The following is a 20,821-nucleotide window of genomic DNA, read 5'->3' on the forward strand; positions in this document are numbered from 1 at the left end:
ACACTAGCTAGCTACTTTCGACGGTTTATGGGCAGTATTAATGCCAAGTGAATCGGTGCAACGTTGGCATTACATTCTCTACAGAGCAGAAACGTTATTAGTTATTAGCTATTAGCAGCAGTAGGTAGCAGACATTGCCGACAGCAGGTAACATTAAAAAAGTTTTACTCTTTAAAGAGAGCCTTAGTTTACAGTTAAGGGAGGTGAAATTTGGTTGATGCAACACATTTTACTTGAAATAGAATCTTAGTTTACCGTTAATCTGACAGTTTTTTTTAGTAAAGTTTGGTCATGCAACACGTGTTTTACTCTGAACAGAGTCGGACAATTTTTAGAAGTTTGACTGATGTAACAGTCTTGGTTTATCTGGCGGACAGTTTTCAGGTGAAGTTTGATAATGCAACACGTGTTTTACTCTCACAATTTTTTTTTCTTTTTTCAACCACTTTTTTTTGGTTGATTTAACACATATCAGACTCTACGTTTCAATTTTTTGTTTAGATACATTTTGTATTGTTTTTTTTATATTTAGAATACAGAACATACAGATACAATTGAACAAGAACAAAAACCCTCTCCCACCCCCCACCCTCTGCGGTCTCGAGAAAAACAAAAACAAACAAATAAACAAAAACAGAAATCACACCTTGCCTGGGGCCTGTTTCACAAAAGAAGAATATCTAAATCCAGGATAACTGATAAAGCGAGGCTTGACCTAGTCTAATCTGTGCATCCTGGCTTGGTGCGTTTCACGAAGGCCAAGCCAGGCTGAGGAGGAGCGACTAGGTCGAGCCAGGCTGAAGTAATTCAGATAGAATCGCGCGCGTCCACGGCTTTCCTCAAAAGACCGCAAGGTCGATCACAGATTTACTGATGCCAAAATGGAGAATACGTATTGTACATACTTTATACAGAGTGAGCAGCAGCTTCTTGTGGAAGTATGATGACGTGAAACACATGATTTGTATAAAAAGAAAAGAAACACGGCCGCTGTAATGAAACAGCGAGAAAAAGCGCAGCAGACGATCACGGACCGACTGAATGCGTAAGCAGCCTAAACATAACTAACCACTGCTCTGAATTGAAACCGTCATAATCATACCATTCAAGGATTAGGCTATATCATTTTCACAAATTAACAGTTGTACTCTTTGCCTTGAAATTTACCATCAAGATCTATTTTCTACAACGCTAAAATATGATGCGTAAATATCTCTTTCACTCTGTTCTCTCTCTCTCTCTCTCTCTCTCTCTCTCTCTCTCTCTCTCTCTCTCTCTCTCATGGGCTAAAATATAAATTTCCTAAGTCATATTAACTTCCACTGCTCGCTTTTAATGCAAAGTGTAGCATACAACTGTTCGTTTTTGCAAATGACAGTGACTCATTGAATGGTTTCAGTTAAGAGCAGTAGTTCATAAATGGATATTTTTAGACTAGCATTCAGTCGGTCCGCTATTATCTGCCACGCTTTTTCTCGCGTTTTTTTTATTTTTATAGAGAGGACGAGTTTCTTTCTCTACATATTATATGCCTTGCTCCCTCATATACTGTATGGACATAGAAAATAAAGACACTTAAGAAATTGGACTAAAATCTAGAAACTATAAAGATAATTGAGTGATAAATTCCATGCACACTGTAAACATGAATGGAACAGAGTATATTCATCAGTTATTTCCCCCCAGCAAAAAAGTTCAAAAACCATTGAGTTGTCCTCTACCTGTTGTTATATGAATGTACAGTAGCCTACATCACTAGATAGTTACTGGTCCAGTGAACTAAGACTATAATTTGGGAGGATTGTACAATAAGAATATGTTCTTAAAATTGTTCAATCCTCCCAAATTATAGTCCCAGTTTACTGGACAACACAAATTGTGTGCTAAGAATTCCAAATACAATGCACATGAAAGAGGAATAAACACGATCCTTATTGTTAAAGAATAATAAAAAAATAAATTCTCAACTAAAATAATTCAAGGTGCATTGGTCAACTATAGAAATGTACAGCATTGTATATATTGCCCTTAGTAACAGACTTCATTTGAAACACATTTGAAATTGTATCAGCCTTTTCTAATCATCTCAAAAACTGCCATAATATATTCATCAAACTTCTAACAACAATATGAACATCAGTCTTCATACAGCAATATAACAGTAACAATGACTGTCACATGAATAATTATAAAAAATAATGGTCACAATTTTAACTAATAACTGAACAGCAATATGCTGTATTTTAATCCAGGCTGATAATAACAATAGGGTAAAACCAGTGCTGGGTGAACAGAAAAGGTTCCAGGATTAAATAAATCCTGGCTGTTAGCCTGGTCAGGAGCAGGCTAGCTGCACAGAATAAATCTCCATGGTGATTTATGTGCCTCCGCTTTTGTGAAACCGAGTCAAGGCTAAATTGAGCCAGGATAACTGGGAAATCCCGGCTTAATCCCTTATCCTGGTTTTGTGAAACAGGCCCCTGGTCACTCTCCTCTAATTGTTGTGATGCTGTCCATTCAGAGTGATAAACATACTTGATATTTTACTAACATTTTAAATGCTTCAGAACACCCAACATCTTTTTTTTTGTTTTTTTTATTCCTACTAAGATGATTGAAGACGTTCTCAAGAACAAACCTGGAGGAGAGAGGATCTTGAATGAATATGCTACAAAAAAGCCTAACATATAGCAGAAGATATTGGTTGCTCATATGACAAGTGAACATGGGTATGTTGTAGAGATGCACCGATTTCAACTTTCTAGACCGATTCCGATTTCCGAAAACAGAACTATATAAATGACTCCTGGTGTGGGACATTCACACACATCTAAAGTGCAATGTTAGAACCATTTCCTTCTTCTCACATCCAATATCACACTAATATATATATATATATATATAAATAACAAATAATAAAATAAATATAGTCTTGCAGTATAAAGATATTTATCAAAACACACACACAGGCCTGTTTGAACGTCAACAGTAACCTTACCTGAAAACATAAACGTCACACAGATGATTTAACGTCACCGCTCATTTTACACACAGTTTAGCAACAAAACTAAACGCTGAGGGAAGATTACTACGTTTTTAATGTTGGTTTGGAGCGGTATGCATCCCCACTAACCTGGAAAGCGTTTTAAACAGTAACGTTAATACAGCGTGTCGGGGGAATACAGCATCTCCTTTTTTTTTTCTTTTTTTTTTGCAGCGGGGGCAGCAGAGGGACCGCAGCGTTCGCTAACGTTAGCTAACGTCTCATCTAGCTTCTTGTCTCATCTGGGGTCTGATAAACAGTAAATTCATCAAAGTCAGTGGGCCCAATACTATTTTTCGATAAACTGTAGCTGTTTGTTCCAGTTGTTCAGGCTCAGAGGGGAGAGTGAGAGCGGCTGACCGTTCCCCTGATATCAGTAGAGCAGACTAGCCTACTCTGCAGAGCCGTAATTACGACTTTATGACATTTCATAAACAGCTGATTGAGCGGCGGTGTGCTCATGTTGCACGATGTTAATCATGCGGCGCCCGAGTGCATTTGACCGGCATAAAATCGGCATATGTCAGACTGACTGGCCGGTCACGTGAAAATCGGCCAATTCCAGTCACCGGCCGGTCAATCGGTGCAGCTCTAGTATGCTGTCATATACCTTCACACCTAAAGAAATAGTTTTAAAGGGCATTACAACACCCATCTTTTTGCAGAAGTTGTCATTTACACAATTAAGTTTCAATCTCATAAAATGTGTGTGTGTGTGTGTGTGTGTGTGTGTGTGTGTGTGTGTGTGTGTGTGTAGGACCAGTCCTTCGAGGCATGTTAAAGAGGACTATGCAAAGGGCATCACTACCTTGTTTCCATACCTGGCTGATCCCACTTCTCTGGGACTCTTAAACATGACTTTTTTGCCCAGAATGTACATTTTTAAATTGTTTTATTATTAGGTGATGTTTTTAACGCAAGATCTGTTAACTTTTCTGTATGCCCATCATCTCTCCTAAGTATAACTATGGTGGTATCAAAGCCCAGTTGAGTATAGCGCTGCAAGGGTCAGACCTGTTGGCCTTGATAGAGCAATTCTTCATCTTCACGTCATGTGTAGTTTTTGTGGAAAAAATGGAATAACTGAATAACACTCTACTACTCTACTTACTTTAGGAGCATTATTACAGTGCAGAAGATGGGAGTGGGTATCTGGCATGGAGACTGAAATTTGTTCAAAAGGAATCATCAGAGGGACAAAAGAAGACCCCACGTCAGTCACTGACAGGTATATGATTGTTGATTGTAGTTAGACTTTTACAGGGTTCCCATGGGTCCTTGAAATCCTTTTGTAATTTAGGGCGGAAAATTAAGGCCTTGAATGTTTTTGAAAATGGATATAAATAGACATGGATTATTGCAAGTGTTGTCATATAAAGTCATATGGTTAGTGGACATGGCAATAGTAGTTTACATCAGAGCTATTTTTACACATCCTTGTAACGATACACGTTTGTGTTTGGCGATGGCATCAGTGATACTCAGCAGTATTAATTCAGACCTCGGCAGAAAGCTCCGCTTTTCTTCAGCTTCAAAATGTTGAGGGAAATGTAATGTTACGTTAGCTTGAGTAACCTTTCCACTACTGTTGTAGGTGGTCCAATAGCTGATAGAGATCCCTACAGAGAGGAAAATTGGCTAACCACAGAAAGCCTGTGCTGCGAGGCCATTGTACTGATGAAGCATACAGCTGATGAAGCAATTGTCAAGGAGAAGATGAAGCAGACCTTCAGCTATCGTCAAAAGATGGTTCATGACCCAATTAAGGCCTCTGCAATATTCACAGCATTCCCAGACATTCCTAGACATAGCAGGAATGGTAGGTGGATCTTCAACTGCCTTGCCCTATAACTGTCATGATGATAGTACCACACCATAAAGTTTACTGTTGTGTCTTGATTTAGTTTATCTTGTCTGCAGATTGAGCAGGATTTTAATCTGATGTTTGGTGTTGCCACCTCTGCAAAGTCCCTGGAGAAGTGGCTCACTGTCTACAAGCAGAAAGTCCTCGAAGAAAGCCGTGGCCTCACATAGACGGGGGAACTTCAAGACCTGGTTCAAAATGCTGAGTCCACAACAGAAGTGGAAAATGGTAAGCATAGAATAAAAGGATTATACTAATGCAGACCTGCAAATTTTTTTCAAGGTTTTTCAAGAGTAACAACTTACTGATTTATTGTCGAAGTTCTGGTTCATGAACACGGCGGCACACACATAGAAATAATGCCATTAAATGTCAAAACTGTATACATTTTAAACCCTAGAAAATAATTATGTTCAAGTAGGCTACTTGAATTAAATAAAACATTTAATTATATTAAATACAATTAATTGGATCATAATATAATCCAATTAAATATATTACACTGCATAATGAGCACTTTTACTTTTGGTACTTTAAGTATATTTTGATAATACTTTTGTACTATTACATAGGGAAGATGGTGAATGCAGGACTTGTAACTGACAAGTCATTTGTAACTCTACAACACTGTTTTTTACGGTGGCCGGGAAGTGCAATGCAACATTACAAAGAATGAAACACTTTTACAAAGCTTGAGACAAATTTACATTTTGGAAAACAAATTTACATTTTAGAAAACAAATTAACATTTTGGAAAACAAATTTACATTTTATAAAACAAATTTACATTTTAGAAAACAAATTTACATTTTGGAAAACAAATTTACATTTTGGAAAACAAATTTACATTTTAGAAAACAAATTTACATTTTGGAAAACAAATTAACAAGATGCAAAACACTTTTACCAGTCCTGAAACAAATTTACAAATGACAGATTCTTCACGGAAAGGGAATGTACCACATACCCGGAAGTGATGAGATGTTGTATACATTCGCCTTGACTACGGCAGTTATGGATCGAATGCGTCAATAGAGCCGCCATCTTGGAACAGGGGAGGCACTCCCTTATATACTGTCTATGGGCCGTCTTTAATGCATCAGGGCGTCAATGTAGGCAAAGGTCTAACGGAAATAAAATCACTATAAATCGTCAAAATCTCATGCGATGTTGTAGTTTTTTATAACAAAAGACAAAGAGACTAATTAAGGTGTTAATACAAAGAATATTTATTATAATCAGTTCACAGAGGTATGAGTACAAACGGAAACTTCACCCTTCTGAACTAAGAGGTTCTGCTTCAAAGTGAAGTTTAAACAGACTGAAATGTCCAGGCTCACTCCCCCACTAATGATTCATTTATTTCTGCATGTAGTTATTCATTTAACGAGACTTAAAGTCATGTTTCGTCATCCACAGTCCGAGTCCCGCCAGACTCCCTTTAGGAAACCTGTGATTTAAACTTCAGCAGGCTGTGACAGTCCTCCCGCTCAGTCCTGGATCTGATTCTCCCGGGCTTCCCTTCCCTCCAGCGGGCCCAGCAATACGGCCGGGCCTCCAGCCTGCGGGTGTCGTTTTGGCTCCCAGGAATGGGCAGTGAGCTCCAGGTCCTGCAGCTGCAGACGGACTCAGCTGCCCCCCGCTGTGCTTCGATCCGGCGGCTGTCGATACGTTCCCCGTTTTTCCAATGTTTCTTTCAGGTCCGCGTCCTTTAAAACAAACCCGACCACACGGTAAAGTCACCATAAACTTCATTCACGCCATATACTCACAACAACACAAATTGACTGCGCTCACCAGCAACACCCGCAACACCTCATCACTTCCGGTATGTGGTACATTCCCTTTCCGTGAAGAATCTGTCATTTGTAAATTTGTTTCGGGACTTGTAAAAGTGTTTTGCATCTTGTTAATTTGTTTTCTAAAATGTAAATTTGTTTTCTAAAATGTTATTTTGTTTTCCAAAATGTAAATTTGTTTTTAAAATGTTATTTTGTTTTCCAAAATGTTAATTTGTTTTCTAAAATGTAAATTTGTTTTCCAAAATGTAAATTTGTCTTGAGCTTTGTAAAAGTGTTTCATTCTTTGTAATGTTACATTGCACTTCCCGGCCACCGTAGTTTTTTCTACTTTTACTGCAATACATAATCTGAGTAATCCACCTCTGGAAATCACCACCAACAGTCATGCATGAACACCTGCAGCAGTGTTTAACACTGAAAACACACAGCTCAGTTCAGCGTTTCCTTGCAGCTCTGCTACAGTAGCAGATAACCTTTGACGTTACCTGCCGGTCACATCGTTTCTAAACAGTCCGCACACAGTGAAGTCCTGCACGGATCAACAGGTGTTAAGGCCGTTTTACAGTTGTGCGGCGGCTCCACGCAGAGCTCTCGCCGTAGCCTACATAAGTGGCCTGATGTTTATACTTGTGCGTGTGTGTGTGTGGGGGGGGAGTGTGTGGTAGAGAGAGAAGTGAGAGAGTGCCGGCGATTAGCTTCGGAGCGAGTAGCAACTCTAGAGTCATAGTGAGAGAAACAAAGTGTCTCCCCTTTGTTTTCTGACCATGGTGGGAAATCTGGAGCAGTAGAAGTTAACTCTCTCCTTGATTTCACGTTGTTTATGGAGAAGGAGAACCAGAAAATGAGTCGGGGGAAATCAATGGGGAAAATGCAACGCTACCAAGCCACGGCTGAGTGACGTGCGTCGCCGCGACGTGTAGTTACATTTTTCGAGAGGTGCACGTCAGGCTACGGCGTAGGGTCCGAAGACGTAGACGCAGACCCCTCTGTGTCTACGCCGGACCCTGCGCTGTCAATTCGACACACAACTATAAAAAGGCCTTTATAGTCCGCCGGCTGCTCGCTCTGTTTGTTACGCACACCGAGCAGATTAATGCGCTCACAGAGCCAATCTTTGCAGATGTTACAGCTCGGTGTTTGGCTAGCTAATAAGCCGTTAGCCTGTTAGCTTGAGCTTTGTCTGAAGGCGCCGAGCGGCCAGCCAAGGTCCGACAGACACAGACACATTCCGCACATCCTCCGCTCAGTTTAACCGCTAACCCCCTGGTACCGGTCAGAGAGGCGTGTTTACTTTGTGTCTCGGTCCTCCGGTGCGTACAGTGACGGGCTCCGGTCAGTTTTTAATTAGCCTACATTAGTAACAGTTAATTTTGTTACGGTATGAACTTAATCCTAGGAAAGGCAAAACATATATAAGACCTTTGTAACGAAATCCAAGACTTTGTATACCAAATGCAAGGCTTTATTAAAAATAATATAAATAATATTTCTCCAAAGTTGACAGGTAGGCTACGTAAATTAATTCATTTCACAATTTCACCTTTCTACATCAAATCAGTTTACCTTTGCAAGCACCGTCCTCGCTTGGGGAAACCCATATATGGGGGAATATATGGGGGAAACCAACCAAACTAAACGGGAATGAGGGAGGAATAACCATAGACAGTATAGGGAATAACACTTTCATCTGATGCTTTCGTTTTACTATCAGTAGCCGATATCCCATGGATGTATTAAGAGAAGGAACCCGATGCTGTGATTGGTCAAACTCTTCTTCTTTAGTTTTTTTTCCAGCATGCTCGTGACTGCTACGCTGTTTATCCATAGGTTTTAGCAGCCTACTAACATCAAGTGACTGAGACGGTTACAGCGCGTCAACGACTGAACTCAAAGCAGTCACCTGATTTTCGCGTAGTTTAAAGTGACAAATCGTATCACTGTATTTTGATGTCAAAATGCGTATCTACTACGCAAAATGCGTACAGGTTGGCAGGTCTGCTAATGGAAGGGAGATTGTCTTTGAATGAAACATTTTTTTACTTGTATTGTCAGGATGGGACAGTGACATGTCATCCATTTTGGTTCTTGTCCACCTTTTGCCACCGTCACCTCATGGCCACAAGTGACCAGGAAAGCTCTCAGCCAAACAAGCCAGTGACCATCTTGTGAAGTTCATCAAGGTGAGGTTACATTAACCATTTTAAGATTATGGTCAAATGTTTATCTGGAATAGGAAAAAAAAATGTTAAACTGTTGAACCGTGACTAACTTCAATAGCAGACTAATAAGGTTCTTTTGTCACAGACTGGGACCAGTGTCCAAGGGCATCTGGCCAGTATCATGGAACATCTTCAACCCTATCTGCTTGCTGTGGGGACCAAGAGGAGTGTGATTCACACATATTTCATTGTGATTGACAAACATGCAATGCCATGTAAGTCACCAGACTCTGTTGCATGTTTTGATGAGCTTTTCAAAGCTCATTTTGTCTTTGGTACCTTGTACAACCCAGATCTGGCAAATGTGTACAACTTTTTGCAAGCCACCATTTATGAAATAGTTGTTGATTCCACTAAGGTGAATCCTACGGGTTGCAAAGGTGAGTGCTCGGATGCTGCACTGAGTCAAAACTAAGATGTTGCGTTTCATTTGCAAAAGCCACCAGGCAAATGCTAATTCCCTGACAAAGCAATTAAAGTTGATCCATGAACTTTGTTCAGGAAAGTCACTTTGTCTGAAATGCGGTCAGGCTGGTTGTTCACAAGTTTATAGCACTTTTTCTGGGTTTAGAAAGCATCTCAACAAAGTACATGAACCTTGTTCTGATCCTGGTGAAGATTAACAACTGAAGATTTAGCAGCACGTCATTTTTGATGACTTGCCATTAAGAAGTTCCCCTTCTGACTCAGTCCTCAATAAGAGTCTTGTAGACAGCTGCGTTACAACAGTAGCTGAACTTAAAGTGGCAGGTGTAGGCGAAACAACCATTAACTCTTTGGTAATTTCCATGGAAGAGATTGTTGATGATATCCATAATCAAGCAAAATAATCTGTGAAGGAGTGTCTGTCTTTACAGGAGCCTATAGGGCTGCTCGATTATGGAAAAAATAATAATCACAAGTATTTTGGTCAATATTGAGATCACAATTATTTAACACGACTACTTATTAACATTTGGATATAATGGATAGTGTCCAGGGTATAATCTGTTAGTGTCCTTTATCTCACAGAAAGAGTCTTTGGATAAGAATAAAATCTGTTTTACTACTGTGAGTCGATTCAGCTTTACAGATATCACACATAACGTTACACAGCTAATGAACAGTCAGTCCTTCCAGAAAAACACAAGAGTTTTTGGTAACACTTTACTTGACAGTACCGACATAACCATGACATGACACTGTCATAACTATGACATGACACTGTCATGAATGTGTCATAAACCTTATAAACAAGTCATAAACGTTTATGACTTCTGTCATTTAGTGTCATTCGGTTTTTGTCATGACAAGTTGACATTGTTTGGCTTGTCTTGATTATGACAACTTGAAATTAATCAAAGTGATATTACCAGAAGTTGTCTTGGTCATGACAAGTTGACATTAAATTAGTTTAGGATGTCTTTGTAATGACAACTTGACATTAACCAGGATGACATTACCAGAGGATGTCTTTGTCATGACAACTTGACATAAACAGAAATTCACCTCTTTTTGTATTCAGGACATGTTGACCTAATGATTATTATAATTAGATGTGCAAGATTAGAGACCAATTCTAGCACTTTTTCAGATAGATGTTTTGACAGTGTAACTAATAAATATTTTGACCTCAAGTAAAGTGGTACCAATTGTATTTGTCATTAAGATATCATGGATAAGACTTGCTGTCATTACCACAATATGACAGTGTAACGAATAAATTCTTTGACCTCAAGTAAAGTGTTAGTAAATATTTATTAGTTACACTGTCATAATGTTGTCATGACAGCAAGTCTTATCCATGATATCTTAATGACAAATACAATTGGTACCACTTTACTTGAGGTCAAAATATGTATTAGTTACACTGTCATAATGTTTTCATGACAGCAAGTCCTATCAATGATATCTTAGTGACAAATACAATTGGTACCACTTTACTTGAGGTCAAAATATGTATTAGTTACACTGTCATAACAGTGTCATGACACCCAGTTTTGTGAAATTTCCTGTCAGACATCTATCTATCTAATCTTGCACATCTAATTATAATAATCATTAGGTCAAAATGTCATGAATACAAAAGAGGTGAATTTCTGTTTATGTCAAGTTGTCATGACAAAGACATCCTCTGGTAATGTCATCCTGGTTAATGTCAAGTTGTCATTGCAAAGACATCCCAAACTAATTTAATGTCAACTTGGTAGCGCCAAGACAACTTCTGGTAATGACACTTTGATTAATGTCACAGTGTCATAATCAAGACAAATTTAATGTCAAGTTGTCATGACCAAGACAACTTCTGGTAATATCACTTTGATTAATGTCAAGTTGTCATAATCAAGACAAGCCAAACAATGTCAACTTGTCATGACAAAAACCGAATGACACTTAATGACAGAAATCATAAACGTTTATGACTTGTTTATAAGGTTTATGACACATTCATGACAGTGTCATGTCATAGTTATGACAGTGTCATGTCATGGTTATGTCGGTACTGTCAAGTAAAGTGTTACCGAGTTTTTTTGTGATTGTTTGGGGGCAAAAATCCTTGATTATGCGGCACGTTTTCTTAAAAAATGCGATGGAATATGTGGGATATTTATGCAATTTTATGTGATGAAATTGGGGGAACTTGCAAAAATTGCGGGAACTTGCAAAAACTGCGGTTTGATGAAAAAGAGAAGAAAAAGTGAATCCCCCAACACCCTGCTTTTTTTAAACTTAATTTCCAAAAATAGTTTACAGATATTCAGTCATTGCAATAAGTAAACAAATAAGATACAAAAATATATACAAATAATATAATATTAAAGTAAAAATAAAAGTAATAGTCTAAACAGAGGGAAATAAAAGATACAAAAGAGACAGACTTTCAAAAATTGTTAATAACAGACAGCAGGAGCACTTAAACAAAGAAATTTGAGTAGACATCAGATATTAAGGTGGGTTTATTATTGGATACCAACTTAAGAGACTCAAAGTACATGTCAAATTCAACCTCCAACACCTGCTTTTGGATGATGTTCACGTCGTGTAATTACGTCACTTCATAACGTTCCCATGGCAACAGGGGAAAATGGCTGCTCTTGTGTGAAGTCATAGATATATGGTGTGAATTAAACGCAACATTTTTTCAACTTTCTGCTAAGATATATGTGACTTTTTTGCAACGAAAATGCAGGGGTTATGAAATCATGCAAGCACCGCATATTTTGCGGACTTTGACTGATTATGCATTGAATTATGCGATCGCATAATCGTGTTTTTCTGGAGGGACTGAACAGTTCCACAGACATAACACAATTTGCTTCTCACATCACATGTTCACTTACTATGACCACTACTACTGTCATTACAAAACATTGTGCCAAAATATCAACAATAATGTCGCCGTCAGTGGGCTTATTTGCTAGCTAACCTTAGGAAAAATCCAGCACATAGATGGTACCTTAGAGTAACGTTACGTGAAACAGGTGATTTAACGTCCCTGCTCATTTACATACAATTTAACAACAAAAGTAAATGCTGAGGGAACATTACTATGTTTTTTTCATGTTGTTTTTGAGCAGTATGCCTATATGCACCCCCACTAAGCTGGAAAAAGTTTTAAACATTAAGTGAATACAGCGTGTCAGGGGAATACAACAACGTCTATAGACAGTATACTACAGCGGGGGAGCAAAGGCAGAGGGACCGCAGGGTTAGTGAACGTTAGCTGTTCCCACACAACTGAGTTGGTTTTGCCTTTTTTTGCTCACCAAACGCTGCTGCCATCTTCACTCGCGCTGAGTTTTTAAATTCCAGCGGATGATATGCACACGACTTGCCTCCCTGACTGGCTTCAGGAGGGGCGGATGTGCGCGTGCGGATGTGCACATGCGCGTGTCATTCAGAATACAAGACAAAATAAGAGTGTTCTTGCAAAACAGAACATGGCAAAATAATCGTTTTTTCTCGATTATACTATATTGGTGATCGTTGGGAGCAAAAATCGAAAATGAAATCGAAATTCAATTAATTGCACAGCCCTAGGAGCCTATCAAAAGTGACATTGAGTGTAAAATTGATCAATGTTTTGAAAAAATGGAAAACCCTTTTGGTGTAAATTCTAAAACAAAGAGAAGGCAGTATTGTACAGAGAAGTGGGGAAGGGTAGAACTAGTTGAATACGTTCTTGGTACAAGATTTAATACACTGCGCAATCGGACTACTGAAGCCTATGATCAGGTTGTTACTAATAAATTTGTTTATATCCCAATTTTGAAAAGATTACAGTTTATTTACAACTACCCTAATATAAAGGAGATGATGCAGACTGTTTTTAGTTCGAGAGAAAATCTTCTTAAAGACTTGTGCGATGGAGATCTTTTCAAGAATCATGCTCTATTTTCAAAACAGAAGCATGCAATTCAGATTCAGACGACCAGCTAGTCTTCCTGGGGTCCAAAGTCCTAGTTGCATGCATGTCTTTATGGATTTTGTTGTCGCTTTTGTCTTGCTGAGAAAAAGGACTTTCAGACAGAATTTAATGATGATTCACCCAAGATAGTTATGCGAACTCAAGCACTTCATGCAGAACACTGCCAAAAAATGGAGGCAAATTCCAGTCTTCTCTATGTGATGGGTGTTAAGCCTGAGACACACCAAGCCGATAATCGGCCGTTGGACAGTCTGGCGAGGTCAGTGACTCAAGTCTGTTCGGTGTGTCCCGTGCCTTCGTCCGTCTGAGGTGGCTGTCGGCGTTCATTTTGGCCGACCTGACATGTTCAGTCGGAGGCAGGGCAGTCGGGACTCACCCTGAAATGACCAGTCTGGCTTTGAATTTCCGGAGAAAACAAACCCATGTGACGCGTTAGTCCAATCAGCTGCCGGTTTTCATTTCTTGGGCAACAATACAGAGTAGCGCCGCCTGCTGCTATGGAGACGTATTACGTTTCTCAAGTCAGTGTTGCCTCAGTGTGTTCCGAGGCAGTTTTTTGGACCTCGAGGACCCGAATGATCATTCCGACTGGCTTTTCTCGGTCGGCCGTCTGGTTGGTGTGTCTCAGCTATTAAACATTCTTGCGTTCTAAACTCCTTGCAGTACTTCAATACATGTGAAAACTTCGCTGTTGATATTATGCATGATATCCTGGAGGGAGTGGCACAATACAAAATGAAACTGCTTATACTACACTTGATAGAGAAGTACACAACAAAGGAAATAGACAAGAGACTAAAGAGCTTTAACTATGGTTACATGGAGCAAAACAATAAACCTCCTGCAGTGAAGTTAAGAGAGGACTTGAATAACTTGGGGTTAAATTTCATCCAATCTTGGTGTTTACTTCGCAATCTACCACTAATCTTTGGAGACTTAGTTTGTCCCAATGATCAGCACTGGTATCTGCTACTGCTGTTGCTTCAAATTGTTAACATTATATTTTCTCCAATGTTATCAAAGGGTATTACTATATTTTTGAAACAAAACACCACAGGTTTATTTCCAAACAAGAGGCTGCTAGCGAAGCATCATTTTATGGTGCATTACCCTACATGTATTCTATGGTCTTCCTGTCAACCTTGACAACCTTGTTTTTTCGACGTTTTTGACGCCTTTTTTTTCACAGTTTTTTTCACAGGATAGGAGACGTATTAGGGCGTAGGGCACAAAGTGTTGAGGGGGGCACCAAAAATAGCCGAATGAAAAATAATAATAATGCCGATATTATTTCAGTATATAAATATTAGGCACTTTTTAGGCATGTATATCACAAAACAGGCAGAACAAGAGTTGCGCTCAAGAAAGTAACGAATGTGCCCCCCCAAAACACACACACACACTCAACTTCCCAAACTCCCCGTGGGGTCCTTTCCTTATCTCAGTGGTCTGTTAAGGCTAAGTCAACTTTTTTGGAAACAGCCTCGAAAAGACAGCATGAGTCAGGAGCAGAGAAACGAAAGAAGAAGAAACTGTGAGGTGATGCCCGTGCATCCATGTTTAATCATTCTTAAATACGGGAAATGTGCTGCTAATGTAATTGGTTAGCCTATGCATACACCTTGAACTAGCTGACGTTATTGTTAATGTTAGCAAATTCAAATATGTTATAACTTAGGTGAAAGCTAAATTGAGATTTTACTGTTAAACACTATGCACTCATAAGGAGCAAGATTCCAGATCGCCCCATCTGAGCTTTCATTTTCTCAAAGGCAGAGCAGGATACCCAGGGCTTGGTTTACACCTATTGCCATATTGCCAACCCAGCCATACCATAGGCAGGCTGGGGGAACTCATTTTAATGTTAAAAAACCTCATAAAGTGAAATGTTCATGCCATGGGACCTTTAATATCAGTCCCGATGAGGCTGATGGGCCTGAAATTTGAGCAATCCGTAAGATCTTTGCCCTTTTTGGGTATAACAGAAATTAGCACAGTGTTGGTTTGTTGGTGGAAAGTACCCTTCTCTATGGCTGAAGTATTATTTGTCATGTGAAATTTTTTTGGGGCATTTTGGTTGGCTTTTATACAATGGGAAAGCTGAAGACAGGAAATGGGAGAGAGAGAGAGGGAATGACATGGAGCAAAGGGCCACAGATCGGACTTGAACCCCGGGCCGCTGCGGTAAGGACTGAGCCTTAGTACATGGGGTGCACGCTCAACCAGGTGAGCTAATAGGGCGCCTACTTATTTTACGAAAATAGTTCACTGAAACGTGTTTCTGAAAACATTTTATCCGAGAAATAGGCTATGCAGTTGCTGAATCTGTCTTCATGGACACGTACCATTAGCCTCTCAGTGCTGGCTTGGAGTATCCTGTACCTTCTTCCTGACCTCAACAGGGAGAAAAGGCTTTTACCCAGGTGGTTTTTGGCGGTCCTCTTCGGTGGCAGTTTATGTACCAGGCAGTGATGTTCCCCGTCAGGACGCTCTTGATGATGCAGGAGTAGAAATTGCTCAGTATTTGAGGGTATACCTGGAATTTTCTCAGGTTTCGGAGATGAAACAGTCTCTGCCTTGTCTTTCTCACCACTGAGTCAGTATGCAGTACCCAGATCAGACTCTCAGTGATGTGGAAATATTTCTATAATCTAGATGTGTTATTCTCAGTATTAAAGTTGTATCCCCTGTATAATGTATAGACTTGGGACACACAGTTAGTTAGCTTACCCCTCATTTCCACCAACTGCGGTACGGCTGCGGATCGGCTCCGCTGCGTGTCGGCTCCGTGCTCCACCGTCCTTCAATACCCACCAGGTCCGGATTTGTTGCGGAACCGCTGCGGCCATGACTGACAGCTGTAGTCACGAGGACCCACGAGATCCCGTGAATTCACGTAGAATAGAACCACAAAACCAACAACAGATTGTTTTCATCCAGAGGAGTATAGGGCAAACAACTCTGTGCTGTGTTTTCAAGGTGTAGTGCAGGGAAATATAATCTGCCGTGAGCATGGTGTATTTTATTTTGAAAATTAACCAGATGTTTTATTTTGTTTCTGTGCTCGACTTCCTGTCCCGCACAATCTGAATTGTGCTGAATTGCTGCGGAGCTCTCCGGCATCCGGCAAAAATAGAAGCTCTGCGTATCCCCTCCAGAGGGCTGCGGATCGCCGGAGCTGGGACGGAGTCGGAACGCAGCCGTTCCACACTCTTCCCAAAGTCCACTATGATCTCTTTAGTGTTTTCCTGATACCAGCAGGTCAGGTCCTCGACTTCTTTTCAGGTAGGCCTTTTCATTGTTGACTGTGATCAGACCCACCACAGCTGTGTCGTCAGCAAACTTGATGATGGTGTTGGAGTTGAAAATGGCTACACAGTCATGTGTGTGCAGGGAGTACAGCATGGGACTCAAAACGCAGCCCTGGAGTGCTCCAGTGTTAAAGATGGGGGTGGAAGAGGTGTGTCCGCTTACCCTCACCACCCGGGGTCTGTCAGGAAGTCAAGCATCCACATGCACAGTGAGGTGTTTAATCCTAGGTCCTTGAGCTTTTTGACGAGCTTGGAGGGAAACAGTCACACACACACACACACACACACACACAGAGAGAGACACACGCCCACACCCTCAACTATAGCCTATATCTATGGTCTTCCCACAATATGTTCAGCTGTGGAATACACCTGCAGTATAACCTTTTGCCAGACACAGACTCAAATATCCAACGTAGAATTTTGCTTAATGCAAATGTATTTGTTTAACAATGTCATCCACTGTTAACATACTTCCTTGCAAATGCGAGTCTGGTAAACAAGCATGCAGGAAAGCCAACATTCTCGCATGCACCTGAAACAAATAACACAGCATCCAGACAGTTTTCCTTGTTTCCATTACACTTTAAGGAACCTAAGCAGTGTGAATAAAAACTCACTACAGACAGGACCTAGGGGTTGATTAATTTCCCTGAAAATGAAGAGATTTTCTCCACTACTAAACTGTAGCAGTTCAAAAAGAGATTTTAAGTCTACCTTAATTACAGTTTGTGCTTTTTCTATTGATAACTTTAGAAACACAAACCGTGTTCAGTGTGGGTGTATACAGTACATGGAGGTAGAAGAAATCCCAACCTAATAGAAAACAACATCTTAAGTCACTCTATAAAATGTAGCTGTCACGCAACTGCCATGTCCTACCAACGTTAAAGAGCTGCGTGATGTCCTTGGCCACTATGTAGGGAGGTTCCTGCCTGACCTCTCCACAAAGCTGTATCCAGTCATTGGGTTTCATACCAATGGGTTTAGCCATCAAGGACAACACTGTTCCCATTTCTGCAGGGTTATAACTAAAAAATACAGGCTTGTCATTTCTGCTGCACTAAGATGTGACGTGCTAAAACAGCTGCATGAGGGACAACAAGGACATTGCCCATTGGTTATGGTTAGTACGGTTAAGGTTAGGCACTGACCTCCAATGATTAAGGTAAGGATAAGACGTTGGGCAGTGAGTCTCGTGAGTTTTCACAAATCTGGTTACCACTGTAGACCATGGACTGTAAAAAAAAGATAGACAACGCATCTCCACCTCCTCCCGCTGTACAAAAGTGAAGCCAAAAATATCCCGGATATGGGTGCTGCCATATTGTAAGAATGGAGCCAGCGTCTGCGCTGTAGTGACCAGGTGCAAATTTGCATTTCCTAGGATGGCGAAGGCATTTCCCACCAGGTGCGATTTTAGCCCTTTTTGAGGGGTGCTGAACTTGATCCTGGTACCCCTAAAAAATAATTGCTATAAAAAAAAAACTGTGTTAATCTATTGTGAACTAAGGAGTTCTGCTCTGGGAATATCCCAGCATCATGAAACTTAAACCCAGAATCTAGATGCCGAGATCATTCAGAAGAAAATTCTGAGCCATTTTCAGAAAATAGTGCTTGTCAGCCATTAGTGTATATATATATATATATATATATGGCACAGCATTAAGGTAATTTTTCTTAGAATTGTTGGGGTCTTTCTACTAGTGTCAAGCCCTGGTGACTGTCTGGTGTGGTGTGACTGTGTTTTGTTTTATTTTCCTCTTTTGTTGTGCCTGCTGTGTGGTTGTTGTGTTTTGTTTTTACCTTTACTTCTTTCAGTGTGGAGACGCGCCTCTCCTGCTGCCTTCTCTCCGCACTTGGTTCCAATTTCAAAATCAACTCACCTGCTACTCATCAGCTCATCAGCCACCTTTAAGAACCAGTGTGACCTTCTTCTCTGTCCTGGATTGTTACAGTTTTAATTTTTGCCTTAATCTAACTTGTCTGTTTCCATGTTCTAGAAGAATACGCACCTTCAGCAGACCTGGGATCCAGTCATCTCTACACCCAGTCCCCTGCCTACCTCCAACCCGGTTTCCCTCGCCATCTTCACTGCCAGTCTCCAACCCACTACACCCCAGATTTCTTCCACTACAAATTCTCACTCTGAATCAAAATAAATATTTTTCTTTTGCACCACTACAGTTTCCGCATCAGGGTTCTGACAACTAGTTACATAATTCAGTTTTTCCCCCTACCATGATGGTCCAAAATTATGTTAAAATGTTAGAAAAGTAGAATAACGTTTTAAAATATTACATTAAAAGGGTCCCAGGAACCCCTAAAGCTCTGAACCTGGAATCGCTGTGTCCCACCCTACTCCGCATTACTTCGTAGGGCAGATCATGCATTCACCGACCAATGGAGAATCAATCACAACTATCATTCATGATGTTTTACCCAATTTCTTTATAGCATCAAATAACTAATAAAAAAGCAAAATGAATACTAGAACAAACGTCATAAGTTTCTACCTAAAATGGTAGAAACCATTCTTGGTAGAAATGTATGTGACGTGTACCAGCCACCAGGGGGCGATTGATGTTTTAGCTTCACTTTTGCATTAGTCTATATCCACGATGTTCCACTTCCGGGATAGCTCTTGTTCTGCCGAAAAGTTTAGCCGGATTTCCATTACTTTCCGCCTTCTTTGTGTTGGAATTTTAAACTCTGGTCGATTTATGAGGAGTATGGTTAACTCAGTGGCGGCTGCTGGTCTTTCAAAGAGGGGAAGCAAATTTTTGGCCTACATCATACAAAATTTCCATTTATTCATAATAATATAATAATTATAATAATAATATAATAATATAATAATAATTTATTATATCTGTGAGATGGTTTCATCAAGAGGCATGGTCAGCAGTACATTTTCTTTGTCACGGCACTTCCAGTCAGCAGCTAACTTTGTCATACCAGGAGAGCTGAAATGACCGTTTACTTTGCCCTGTCTTTTGCACTAAATCAATATTAGGTGTTGATCTGCCCTGCTGTTTAATTCTAAGTTTGTCCTCGTAAGGAAGACTTTCAAATGGTTTTGCCAAAATCAGGTCAACAATATTAGCATTGTCTGCCATCGTCTGCAGTTTGCTAGCTGGCTAGTTCACCCCTACAACACTAGTCTAGCCTACTGTATGAATGAATGAATGAACAAACAAACTAACAAAACAATATTAAACTGGAAGGAGTAAATGTGGGAATTAGGTTAAACTAAAACAAGGAATGTGGTGTATAATTGTATGAAATGTATGATGAAAATTGGCTAGCAATTTCGCCAAGCAAATACCAAGGTTGCAGCAGTTCGTCTTTTGACTACACTTGCAAAATCCGCGATGGGAATGTCACTGAGCTCGAAAAGCTTCGGCGACTTTTTATAGTACGAAATCGCTATTAATCAAAAGGAGATGCAGTCTTACGACAGACCCTCCAATCATCAAGCCCGGAGTCCAGGCCAGCCCACTCCTCCATTCACCCCCAGAGACGCTGAGCGTTCGTGGGGAGGGACATAATCGCAGAATTTATCCAATGACTAGTTTCGAAGCACTGAAAAAAACTGTTCAAAGCAGCCCCAATGAAGTCAATGGACGCTAGGCTTCAACAGGGAAATGTACTGTGATGCTACGGGAATGTATGAGAAGGAAATTTAGTCAGTCTATTCAATTCAATTCAATTTTATTTATAGTATCAAATCATAACAAAAGTTATCTCGAGACACTTTACAGATAGAGTAGGTCTAGACCATACTCTATAATTTAGTCTACCTGCTATATGTAGCTGATTCTGAACGAACTCGTCTTCGAGATGAACGTGTTCTAACGCATTTTTAGTCAATAAAATGTTAACACAATAGTATATATTTGACCATTGATTTTTTGACATTTTAGCGGAATCAGTCTTAAAGAAATCTGGGTTAACTGTTCCTCAGATCTCTGCAGGGTAAATCCAGACAAATACAACGTGAACCTGCTAAGGGAAGAACAAATTCGAGAAGACTACAGCATGAAACTCTCCAACAAATATGAAGCTCTGCAAGATCTACTAGAACAGCAGAACAGCATTGACAAGCAGTGGCAACATATCAAAGACACTGTAACATCAACGTGTCAGGAAGTCATCAGCTACAAGAAATACC

General features: G+C 40.1%; 1 long non-coding RNA gene across 1 annotated transcript; it reads left to right on the forward strand.

The window, feature by feature from the left end:
* The first annotated feature begins 5,094 nt into the window (after positions 1 to 5,094).
* On the forward strand, positions 5,095 to 18,775 carry LOC120564541. Its single transcript, XR_005640113.1, has 4 exons — positions 5,095 to 5,135; positions 8,762 to 8,889; positions 9,014 to 9,143; positions 18,651 to 18,775. It is a non-coding gene; the product is annotated as an uncharacterized LOC120564541 (long non-coding RNA).
* Positions 18,776 to 20,821: the final 2,046 nt, after the last annotated feature.

This window comes from Perca fluviatilis, chromosome 8 (assembly GCF_010015445.1).
Source record: "Perca fluviatilis chromosome 8, GENO_Pfluv_1.0, whole genome shotgun sequence".
NCBI lineage: Eukaryota > Metazoa > Chordata > Actinopteri > Perciformes > Percidae > Perca > Perca fluviatilis.